This window comes from Lithobates pipiens, unplaced genomic scaffold (assembly GCF_037356315.1).
Source record: "Lithobates pipiens isolate NorthernLeopardFrog02 unplaced genomic scaffold, aLitPip1_a1.2 Scaffold_18, whole genome shotgun sequence".
NCBI classification, from domain to species: Eukaryota; Metazoa; Chordata; class Amphibia; order Anura; family Ranidae; genus Lithobates; species Lithobates pipiens.
The window spans coordinates 387,981,141-387,991,936 of record NW_027507758.1 but is presented as its reverse complement, the minus strand read 5'-3'; the positions used below and the strand labels follow the sequence as shown (position 1 = coordinate 387,991,936).

Here is a 10,796-nt window from a genome sequence, read left to right as displayed (position 1 = left end):
ATGTATATTGAAATTGCACTGGCTCATCAAAGCCCCTCTGTAAAGTGCAGCTTTCTCATACATTTGCAGATGTTGTTCTTTGTGCTATACAGTCTAGCAGGCCCAGGTTGTTGTCAGACCAGAGCACCAGCATAGATCACACCAAAAGATGCAGATTTTTTTTGTCACCTTTCTCTGGTCCAATTGCTGGAATAGTGTGTAAGATTTGTCTGCCAACTTGCAGAACCGTTGGCCCCAGATACTTTTGCCTCTTTATATGCATTAAGGCTCTGTATAAGCTGTTGGTTAGCCTAACTGAATGTGAGCTAAACATGTTATATCTTTTCTGAATAAAGATTGAGCTGATAATGTGGCAGATCTCTGCACCCTTTTTGTGTTTATATGTTTTAAAGTCTATTCCAATCATACTCTGTGTCATCGCTGGAGAGCTGCAAGAAGTACTAGTACTTTGTGAACATTGTGATATTGTCTCTTGGGAAATACTAAAATGAACTGACAAGCATAAAAATGATAAATTGTACTGTTTTTATGTCACAATCATTTCTAAAGTTTGTAGTAAGGGTTTTCATATTGGTATCTTCAGCCATTATTTTATGCATGATAAAGCAATTATATTTTAAGAGCACAGACATTTATGGGAACAGAAAGGTTGCTGAATACATGAACAAGTAGGCACTTTGGTATGCCAGCCTGCAAATATATATATTTTTTGCACTTGTGTGAATATTGTCAATGTAAGCTTTCTTTTAAATAGTAGCATATTTAGTGAATTTTGTAATGTTTAATTTAATCCATGGCAGCAGATCAACTTAAAACGTTTAGCTTTCTGTTCATATCAATTAATATGCATGCTTGCTTTATTTTCATCAGGGAGAGAAGGCCTTGCTATAAATTAGTGTAGATCTTAACATTCCAACAGTAAGTAAGGCTTAATGGCTTTGGTGCTGTAATACATAGAGTAAAATACAGTATATTCCAGTATTTTAAGTTTTAGGAGTTTTTTTCTGAGCTAGTTAAACAATCCAAGAAGAGATGATCTTCGATTATATCAGTCTCTTCAAGATCAAGCTCTTGGTCTTGGGTCAGCTGGTCAATATCCTCATCTGAAGTAGAGGGATGAGTCAAGATTATCCGTGGAATCTTAGGAGGGAAAAAAATGTGTTAAAATTAAGATCACAAAATAAAAGGGAAATGTAACAAAAGTTGCATTAATAGATTTGCAGCACAAGCAACTTAACTTCTATTTCCTGTTCTTTAAGATGTAGAAAGATATATCCCTTTTTTCTTCTTTTGTATCTGTCTACCCCTAACCCACAAAATATGAAATATAAAATAACCATTATATATATATATATATATATATATATATATATATATATATATATATATATATATATATATACTGCTCAAAAAGGTTAAAGGGACACTTCGAAAACACATCAGAGCTCAGTGGGGAAAAATGGCATGCTGGATATCTATACTGATATGGGCTGGGTAACGCATTAGGATTGAAAGGATGCCACCTCATTTGATGGAAATGAAAATGATCAACCTATTGAGGGCTGAATTCAAAAACCTGAAAATCAAAGTGAACAAACGATGCAGCAGGCTAATCCATTTTACTGAAATTTTATTGCACTCATGGAACTCAGTAGTTTGTATGGCCCCCCACATGCTTGTATACATGCCTGACAACATTGGGGCATGCTCCTAATGAGACGACGGATGGTGTATTTCCTCCCAGATCTGGACCAGGGCATTACTGAGCTCCTGAACAGACTGAGTTGCAACCTGGCGGTGTTGGATGGACTGAAACATAATGTCCCAGAGGTGTTATAATGAATTTGGGTCAGGCAAGCATGGGGGGCCATTCAATGGTATCAATTCCTTCATCCTTCAGGAACTGGCTGCATACTCTTGGCACAGGAGGCCAGCCATTGTCATGCACCAGGAGGAACCCAGGACCCACAGCACCAGTGTAGGATATGACAATGGGTCCAAGGATTTCACCCCGATACCAAATGGCAGTCAGGGTACTATTGTCTAGCCTGTAGAGGTCTGTTAATCCGTCCATGGATATGCCTCCCCAGACCATCACTGACCCACCAGCAAAATCGGTCATGCTGAATGATGTTACAAGCAGGTTCTCCAAGGCTTCTCCAGATTCTTTCACATCTGTCACATCTGCTCACAGTAAACCTGCTCTCCTTTGTGAAAAGCACAAGGTGCTAATGGCAGACCTGCCAATTCTGGTGTTCAATGGCAAATGGAAATCGATTTCCATGGTGCCGGCCACTAGAGGACGTCGGGGACTCAGGCCTCATAATGTCTGTTTCTTGTTGTTTGGTCAGATACATTCACCCCAGTCACCTTCTGGGGGTCATTTCGTTGGGCTCTGGCAATGCTCATCCTGTTCCTCCTTGCACAAAGAGGCAGATACCGGTTCTGCTGCTGATTTAGGACCTTCTGTAGCCCTGTCCAACTCTCATAGAGTAACTGCCTGTATTATGGAATATTCTCCATGTTCTGGAGACTGTGCTGGGAGACACAGCAAACCCTCTGGCAATGGCACATATTGATGTGCCATCCTGGAGGAGTTGGACTGCCTGAGCAACTTCTATAGGGTCCAGGTATCTCCTCATGCTACCAGTAGTGATTCTGTCCCTAGCCAAATACAACACCAGTGAAAAACAGTCAGAAAAGAGTAGGGGAAAAAAATGTCAGTGGCCTCCACCTATAAAACCATTCCTGTTTTGGAGGTTTTCTCATTGATGCCCATCTAGTGCACCTGTTGTTAGTTCCATTACCACCAAAGCAGCTGGAACTGATTAACAACCCCCTCTGCTACTTAACTGATCAGATCAATATCCAAGGAGGTTTGTTGACTTAATGCTATACTCTGATTAAAGTGTGTGTGAGTGTGAGTGTGAGTGTAAGTGTGTGTGTGTGTCAAAAGTATTGGGATGCTTACCTTTATTTGCACATGAACTTTAATGGCATCCCAGTCTTAGTCCGTAGGGTTCAATATTGAATTGGCCCACCCTTTTCTGCTATAACAGCCACAAGGTTTAGGAGTGTGAATGTTTGACCAATCTTCCAGAAGAGCATTTGTGTGGTCTGGCACTGATGTGGATGAGAAGGCCTGGCTTGCAGTCTTCGCTCTAATTCATCCCAAATGTGTTCCATCGGGTTGAGGTCAGGACTCTGTGCAGGCTCGTCAAGTTCCTCCACCCTATACTTGCTCATCCATGTCTTCATGGGCGTTGCTTTGGGCACTGGTCCAAATCCTTTGGTGGAGGGGGGATTATGGTGTGGGGTATATTTTTCAGGGGTTTGGCTTGGCCCCTTAGTTCCAGTGAAGGGAAGTTTTAAGGTGTCAGCATACCAAGACATTCTGAACAATTTCATGCTCCCAACTTTGTGGGAACAGTTTGGGATGGCTCCTTCCTGTTCCAACATGGCTGCGCACCAGTGCACAAAGCAAGGTCCATAAAGACATGGATAGGTCAGTTTGGGGTGGAGGAACTTGACTGGCCTGCATAGACTCCTGACAGTCTTTGTGGATAGCCTTCCCAGAAGAGTTGAAGAGAGACTATAATTACAGAGATTATACATCCATAGTGACTAGAAGTGTATTTGGTGGTAATTGTTGTGTTGACCTTGTTCAGAAAATGCAGGGGAGTTAAGGAGTGCAATGTAGAGGGTGTGGGGGGGGGGTGAGGAGTGTAATATACAGAGTGTGGGGGCGAGGAGTGCAATGTACAGAGTGTGGAGGGTGAGGAGTGCAATGTACAGAGTGTGGGAGGATGAGGAGTGTAATGTACAGAGTGTGGGGGGGGGGGGTGAGGAGTGTAATGTACAGTGTGGGGGGTGAGGAGTGCAATGTACAGAGTGTGGGGGGATGAGGAGTGTAATGTACAGAGTGTGGGGGGATGAGGTGTGTAATGTACAGAGTGTGGGGGGGGGGGGGGGGTGAGGAGTGTAATGTACAGTGTGTGGGGGGGTGAGGAGTGTAATGTACAGAGTGCGGGGGGGGTGAGGAGTGTAATGTACAGAGTGCGGGCGGATGAGGAGTGTAATGTACAGAGTGCGGGGGGGTGAGGAGTGTAATGTACAGAGTGCAGGAGGATGAGGAGTGTAATGTACAGAGTGTGGGGGGGTGAGGAGTGCAATGTACAGTGTGGGGGGGGGGGTGAGGAGTGCAATGTACAGAGTGTGGAGGGTGAGGAGTGTAATGTACAGAGTGTGGGGGGATGAGGAGTGTAATGTACAGAGTGCTGGGGGGGGGGGGGGGGTGAGGAGTGTAATGTACAGTGTGGGGGGTGAGGAGTGCAATGTACAGAGTGTGGGGGGATGAGGAGTGTAATGTACAGAGTGTGGGGGGATGAGGTGTGTAATGTACAGAGTGTGGGGGGGGGGGGGTGAGGAGTGTAATGTACAGTGTGTGGGGGGGGTGAGGAGTGTAATGTACAGAGTGTGGGGGGGTGAGGAGTGTAATGTACAGAGTGCAGGAGGATGAGGAGTGTAATGTACAGAGTGTGGGGGGGTGAGGAGTGCAATGTACAGTGTGGGGGGGGGGGGGGTGAGGAGTGCAATGTACAGAGTGTGGAGGGTGAGGAGTGTAATGCACAGAGTGTGGGGGGGTGAGGAGTGTAATGCACAGAGTGTGGGGGGGGTGAGGAGTGTAATGCCCAGAGTGTGGGGGGGTGAGGAGTGTAATGCCCAGAGTGTGGGGGGATGAGGTGTGTAATGTACAGAGTGTGGGGGGGGGGTGAAGAGTGTAATGTACAGAGTGTGGGGGGGTGAGAAGTGTAATGTACAGAGTGTGGGGGGGGGGATGAGGAGTGTAATGTACAGAGTGTGGGGGGGGGGGGGTGAGGAGTGTAATGTACAGAGTGTGGGGAGTGAGGAGTGCAATGTACACAGTGTGGGGGGGTGAGGAGTGTAATGTACACAGTGTGGGGGGGTGAGGAGTGTAATGTACAGAGTGTGGAGGGTAAGAAGTGTAATGTACAGAGTGTGGGGGGATGAGGAGTGTAATGTACAGAGTGCGGGGGGGGGGGGTGAGGAGTGTAATGTACAGAGTGCGGCGGTGAGGAGTGTAATGTACAGAGTGTGGAGGGATGAGGAGTGTAATGTGCAGTGTGGGGGGTGAGGAGTGTAATGTACAGAGTGTGGGGGGGGGGGGGGTGAGGAGTGTAATGTACAGAGTGCGGTGGGTGAGTAGAGTAATGTACAGAGTGCGGGTGGGGCAAGTAGAGTAATGTACAGAGTGTGGAGGGTGAGGAGTGTAATGTACCGAGTGTGGGGGGGATGAGGAGTGTAATGTACAGAGTGTGGGGGGGATGAGGAGTGTAATGTACAGAGTGTGGGGGGGATGAGGAGTGTAATGTACAGAGTGCGGGGGTGAGGAGTGTAATGTACAGAGTGTGGGGGGGATGAGGAGTGTAATGTACAGAGTGCGGGGGTGAGGAGTGTAATGTACAGAGTGCGGGGGTGAGGAGTGTAATGTACAGAGTGCGGGGGTGAGCAGTGTAGTGTACAGAGTGCGGGGTTGAGGAGTGTAGTGTACAGAGTGCGGGGGTGAGGAGTGTAATGTACAGAGTGTGGAGGGATGAGGAGTGTAATGTACAGAGTGTGGAGGGATGAGGAGTGTAATGTACAGAGTGCGGTGGGTGAGTAGAGTAATGTACAGAGTGCGGGTGGGGTGAGTAGAGTAATGTACAGAGTGTAGGGGGTGAAGAGTGTAATGTACCGAGTGTGGGGGGATGAGGAGTGTAATGTACAGAGTGCGGGGGGGGGGGTGAGGAGTGTAATGTACAGAGTGCGGGGGGGTGAGGAGTGTAATGTATAGAGTGCGGGGGGGGGTGAGGAGTGTAATGTACAGAGTGCGGGGGGGTGAGGAGTGTAATGTACAGAGTGCGGGGGGGGGGGTGAGGAGTGTAATGTACAGTGTGGGGGGTGAGGAGCGTAATGTACAGAATGCCGGGGGGGGTTGGAATGTAATGTACAGAATGCAGGGGGGTGAGGAGTGTAATGTACAGAATGCAGGGGGGTGAGGAGTGTAATGTACAGAATGCAGGGGGGGTTTAGAGTGTGATGTACAGAGTGTATTGGGGGATGAGAAGTGTGGGGGGGTGAGGGGTGTAAGGTACAGAATGCCGGGGGGTTGGAGTGTAATGTACAGAGTGTATTGGGGGATGAGAAGTGTGGAGGGGGGTGAGGGGTATAATATACAGAATGCGGGGGGGTTTGAAGTGTGATGTACATAGTGCGGGGGGAGGGGGGATGAGGAGTGCAATGTACAGGGTGTGGGGGGGATCAGGACCAGTACTGGCTGGTCCATAAGGGGCGCCCCCCCTAGTTTGTATGCGGGGCACCGGACTAATAGCTTTCTGTGAGGTCAGTATTTTTTTTACAAGCACGTGATTGGAGCCTGACTTTCACATCCCCCCAGTCTTTAGTGCTCCCTCTGTCCTTTCTCACCAACTATGCTAATTTTATTACCATTGCTGTATCTGTTTTTTTATTTTTTTTATTTTTTTTATTCTTTTTTTTTATGGTGAACTGATGTAAAGGGGAGCTCTGTGGACTCTGATGTAAAGGGGAGCTCTGTAAAGGGGAATTCTGTGGACTCTGAAGTAAAGGGGAACTCTGTGGACTCTGAATTAAAGGGGAACTCTGCGGACTCTGAAGTAAAGGGGAACTCTGCGGACTCTGAAGTAAAGGGGAACTCTGCGGACTCTGATGTAAAGGGGAACTCTTGTGATTAACCTCATATGATTACAAATGTTATTTAATTGCAAAATATATGTACAGCTTGTACATTTATACTATATAAAAAAAAAAAATGTGTGCGCCGCTAAAGTGTTCGGGTTTGACTTGAAGAAAAGGTGACAACCTTACTGGTGCTGGTAATAGTGTATTTAAAAAGTAAAAGTATTTTTTTCTACATAACGTTTTGATATGTAGTTCTCTGCACCATTTACTTGTGACATATTTTTTTAACAAATTTGGTATATACAGTAGGTATTCCTCTTCTGCTACCTTGGGGCCTAGATGTGTTGTCACTCTTCCCACAATGAATCAAAGTCACTTGCCATTGCCAACCATCTCAACTGTGAACAATAAAAGAATGGTGTGTTTATATAATATAAACTCATTCCCTTATTATGTATTAATTTTTTTTTACCACTGCTTTCCATTTGCTATTAATAAATGCCAATTTAAAAGTTCCGTTTTGAAATCTTATTTTATTTAGTGCGTCTTTTTATATTTAAAACACTTTCTTTCAACTCACTGAACATGTTTTCAAATGTAGAAACTCAATGACCTCCTGCAGTTATCAATTAGTTTACAGTGGCCCCTAGTGGCACCGACAGGATATTTAAATGTGATAATCCTCTACATAAGCCATCAATTCCAACATCACACAGAAGTGACTGTTTACTTACATCTTAATAACCCACTTGCAAAGCAGGTTGCAGCATTTGCATTTAAATTTGGATTAAAGCATATTTATTCAGATCAATTCACCATGGCATTTCACGTTTGTAATGTTATTTCCCATTATCGGAGCCTGTCGTTATCACTAGATGCTTAACCAATGCACACATTTGTTGTATGGATTCTTTTATCTCATTTCCAAGGCATACTAAAGGAGGAGAAAATACTGGGACGTTAAATGAATGTTTTTTTGTTTTTTTCAAAAATTAAAAATAATCAGACCCTGTGCACTTGGAAATCTTTTTTTTACTGATAGCCTCAAAGTCACAGTCTCTTTACCAAGTGTTAAAACCTTGCAGCAATTTAGTTACAAGGTGCAATACTAATCAGGATTTTGCAGGTGTCTGGTTCAACTTAGATCTACAGTGCAGAGGACTGATGTGTATGCTGGGGACTATGCTAGCAGTGTAGTTCAAGTGCACTCAGTAGCTCTTATATTTTACGGTACAGTATTTTCCCAACATCAGCTCTGAATAATATTGCTTCATAATAATGAACCCAATATCCATAGTACCCAACACAACCTAGTGACTCTTGCATTAACATTGTCCAGTCTCCTTGAACTGAACAACTCTTAAATTATACAGATTCAAGACTAATTAAGGCTAGATTTCCACTATTGCAACCTGAAAGTTACGCGATTTTGCCGCGTCTGGAAACAATGCCTGTGTATTAAAAATACAAGTACTAGTGCGCACATCCAAAATCCCAATTCCCCAAGCAATCGGTATCGCAAGTGATCAGGAAGCTGCCAACATAAACGTGATCTCCACACAATTTTCAGACTAGTATTAATGTTATGTGGCGCTACCTTATCTGTAATATTATTAAACACAATATAAAATAAATATTCAATAATCATGAACTTCTATAATAAAGTGCAAATGGTAAGATAAAGTGCAGAAATGTGCAAAAGCAGCTCAAAATAGATGCGCACATACACAGAAAATATTGTGCAAATTGCTGACAATAAAGTGCAAATATATGACAATAAAGTGCAAATATAATACAAATATATTTGATGATATTGACAAGGTATGTGTGTTCAGTAATTAATCAACCTATAATTCACAAAATAATAATAAAAATTCATACTATGGGTACCAATAAATAATTAATGATATAGAGTCCAAAAATTCTATTTAAGGTGCATTCCACTTCAAACCAGTGCAAAAAATATATATATAATATTACAGATAAGGTAGCGCCACATAACATTATTTAATACAATGCCTGTGTATTCTTGAGGTCTATGGACCTCAAGTCGCATCAAAGTGAGACTAAAGTAGTTCAGGGACTACTTTGAAGTCGCTGCAACTTGAAGTCGTACAGATATGAATGGTACTCATTGGAAATCATGGGTGAATGACTTGTCATGCGACTTTGCAGTCCCGCGTAAGTCGCAGGATAAGTCGCACTAGTTGAAACCAAGCCTAAATGTAAATATGGTACTAAGAAAATCTGAGTAGCCATGAACCCCCTACAACCTTAATATATTAGCAATTAAGATATAAGATATAAAGCAGATCTAAATGTCAGTGTGTGTGGGTAAGCTCTTTCCATAATGTGCAAATGTAAGGCCACTGATTTAAAGCAATATTAAACCCCAAACCAAAAATGTTATATATTGCAGTTTACCAATCTTTAGAGATGGTGGCTGCATTTGCTTTCTCATTTAGGCTTTTCCCTCTGTTTTGCGTGCAGGGAGGCCCTTTATTGTAGAAAATGCCTGCTATGTCCGTTCTGAAATAAAACAAACTTGCATGCATGGCTCATTAAATGTTATTGGTACACCTTGGCACTAGGGTTCCTACCTCATCACTTTAGGCTTGATTCACACTAACGCGTTTTTTGATGCATTTTGCAGAAATGCAGGGAAATTTTTTAACATGTTCACATCAATGCATTTTTGTGCCTCTGCGTTTTTAGAAAGGGTCGGGGACTTTTTTCATGCAAAATGCAGCGTTTTGCATGTAATAGAAGTCAATGGACCTGCATCAAAAACGCAAGTACTGCATTTTTACTGCGTTTTTACATCGATTTGCATTTTTTTTCACTGTATATAGCTGGTTGCTATGCAACCACAGTGTTAAAAAACGCAAAACACTAAATCGCTGTAAAAACACATGTCCAAAAATGCCACAAGCACCGCAAAAAGCACTGCAAAAACGCTCAAAATCAACATGCATAGATGAGAAGCAAGCCTAAAACCCGAACACATATTAATTACACAAGTTCTATGGCTGATTAAGGTGGTAATTAAACTCACTTGGTGCCTTATCTGCATTAAATCAGCCTCAGACGTTTGAACCTGGGTAATTCATACGTGTTCCTGTGTACAGTCCCTGGTCAGCCAATCTAGATGAATGAAGACTCAACACTCGGGCTGTAAATCTTCTGTGAGGCTGCAGTGAACAGGCTACCAATGCAAATATAAACCCCTCTATCCTCTGTAACAGCGCAAGACTCTGCTACTGTGGAAATTTAGGAGAAAATGACACAGGATTTTCATTAAAGCTTGATACAAAATTCCAGTTTATCGTTTCTGAGTGGAGAAAGCTGTGTTTTTGGTTTTCTTCAGATTCTGAAGTCCCGGATTGGGGCCTGGAGCTTGAAGGTTCCAAAGTGTCTAGGGTGGGATGGAACCTTCAATCCTGTGTCCAGATATTACTAAATGCCTGCTGCCTGTGTGAGTACACAGGTGTGCAGTGTTGTTATATACTCAAGCCTAAGGGTTGGTTCACACAGGGACAACACGACTTTAAGTCGCCCCAGGCCAGGCGACTTTTGCTGTGGCCAATCAGAGAATGAGCTCTCAAGGGGGAACTCCACGCCAAATAAAGAAAAACGGCATGGGTTCCCCCTCCGAGAGCATACCAGGCCCTTAGGTCTGGTATGGAGTTTAAGGGGAACCCCCATGCCAAAAAAATGGCGTGGGGGTCCCCCAGATCCATACCAGACCCTTATCCGAGCACACTACCCAGCCGGTCAGGAAAGGGGGTGGAGAAGAGTGAGCGCCCCCCCTCCTGAGCCGTACCAGGCCGCGTGCCCTCAACATGGGGGGTACCCCAAAGCACCTTGTCCCCATGTTGATGAGGACATGGGCCTCTTCCCGACAACCCTGGCCATTGGTTGTCGGGGTCTGCGGGCGGGGGGCTTATCGGAATCCGGGAGTCCCCTTTAATACAATGTACCCCTACCCATTCACCTGCGGAAAAAAAAAAAAAAAAACACAACACACAAGGGTTAAAATAGTTTATTGCACAGCTCCAGGGGTCATCTCACCGGAC

At 44.0% G+C, this 10,796-nt stretch overlaps 1 long non-coding RNA gene across 2 annotated transcripts in view; it reads right to left on the bottom strand.

Moving 5' to 3' along the window:
- Positions 1 to 511: 511 nt before the first annotated feature.
- Positions 512 to 10,796, bottom strand: part of LOC143990181 (uncharacterized) — an 86,038-nt gene continuing 75,753 nt past the window's right edge. Inside the window, exons 1-2 of one of the 2 annotated variants that reach the window (XR_013277201.1) lie at positions 9,776 to 9,918; positions 512 to 1,140 (exon numbers count right to left, since the gene is read on the bottom strand). This is a non-coding gene — a long non-coding RNA (uncharacterized LOC143990181). Of the gene's footprint in view, positions 1,141 to 9,775; positions 9,919 to 10,796 lie in introns of those variants that run through there. The other variant, XR_013277200.1, reaches the window with a different exon arrangement.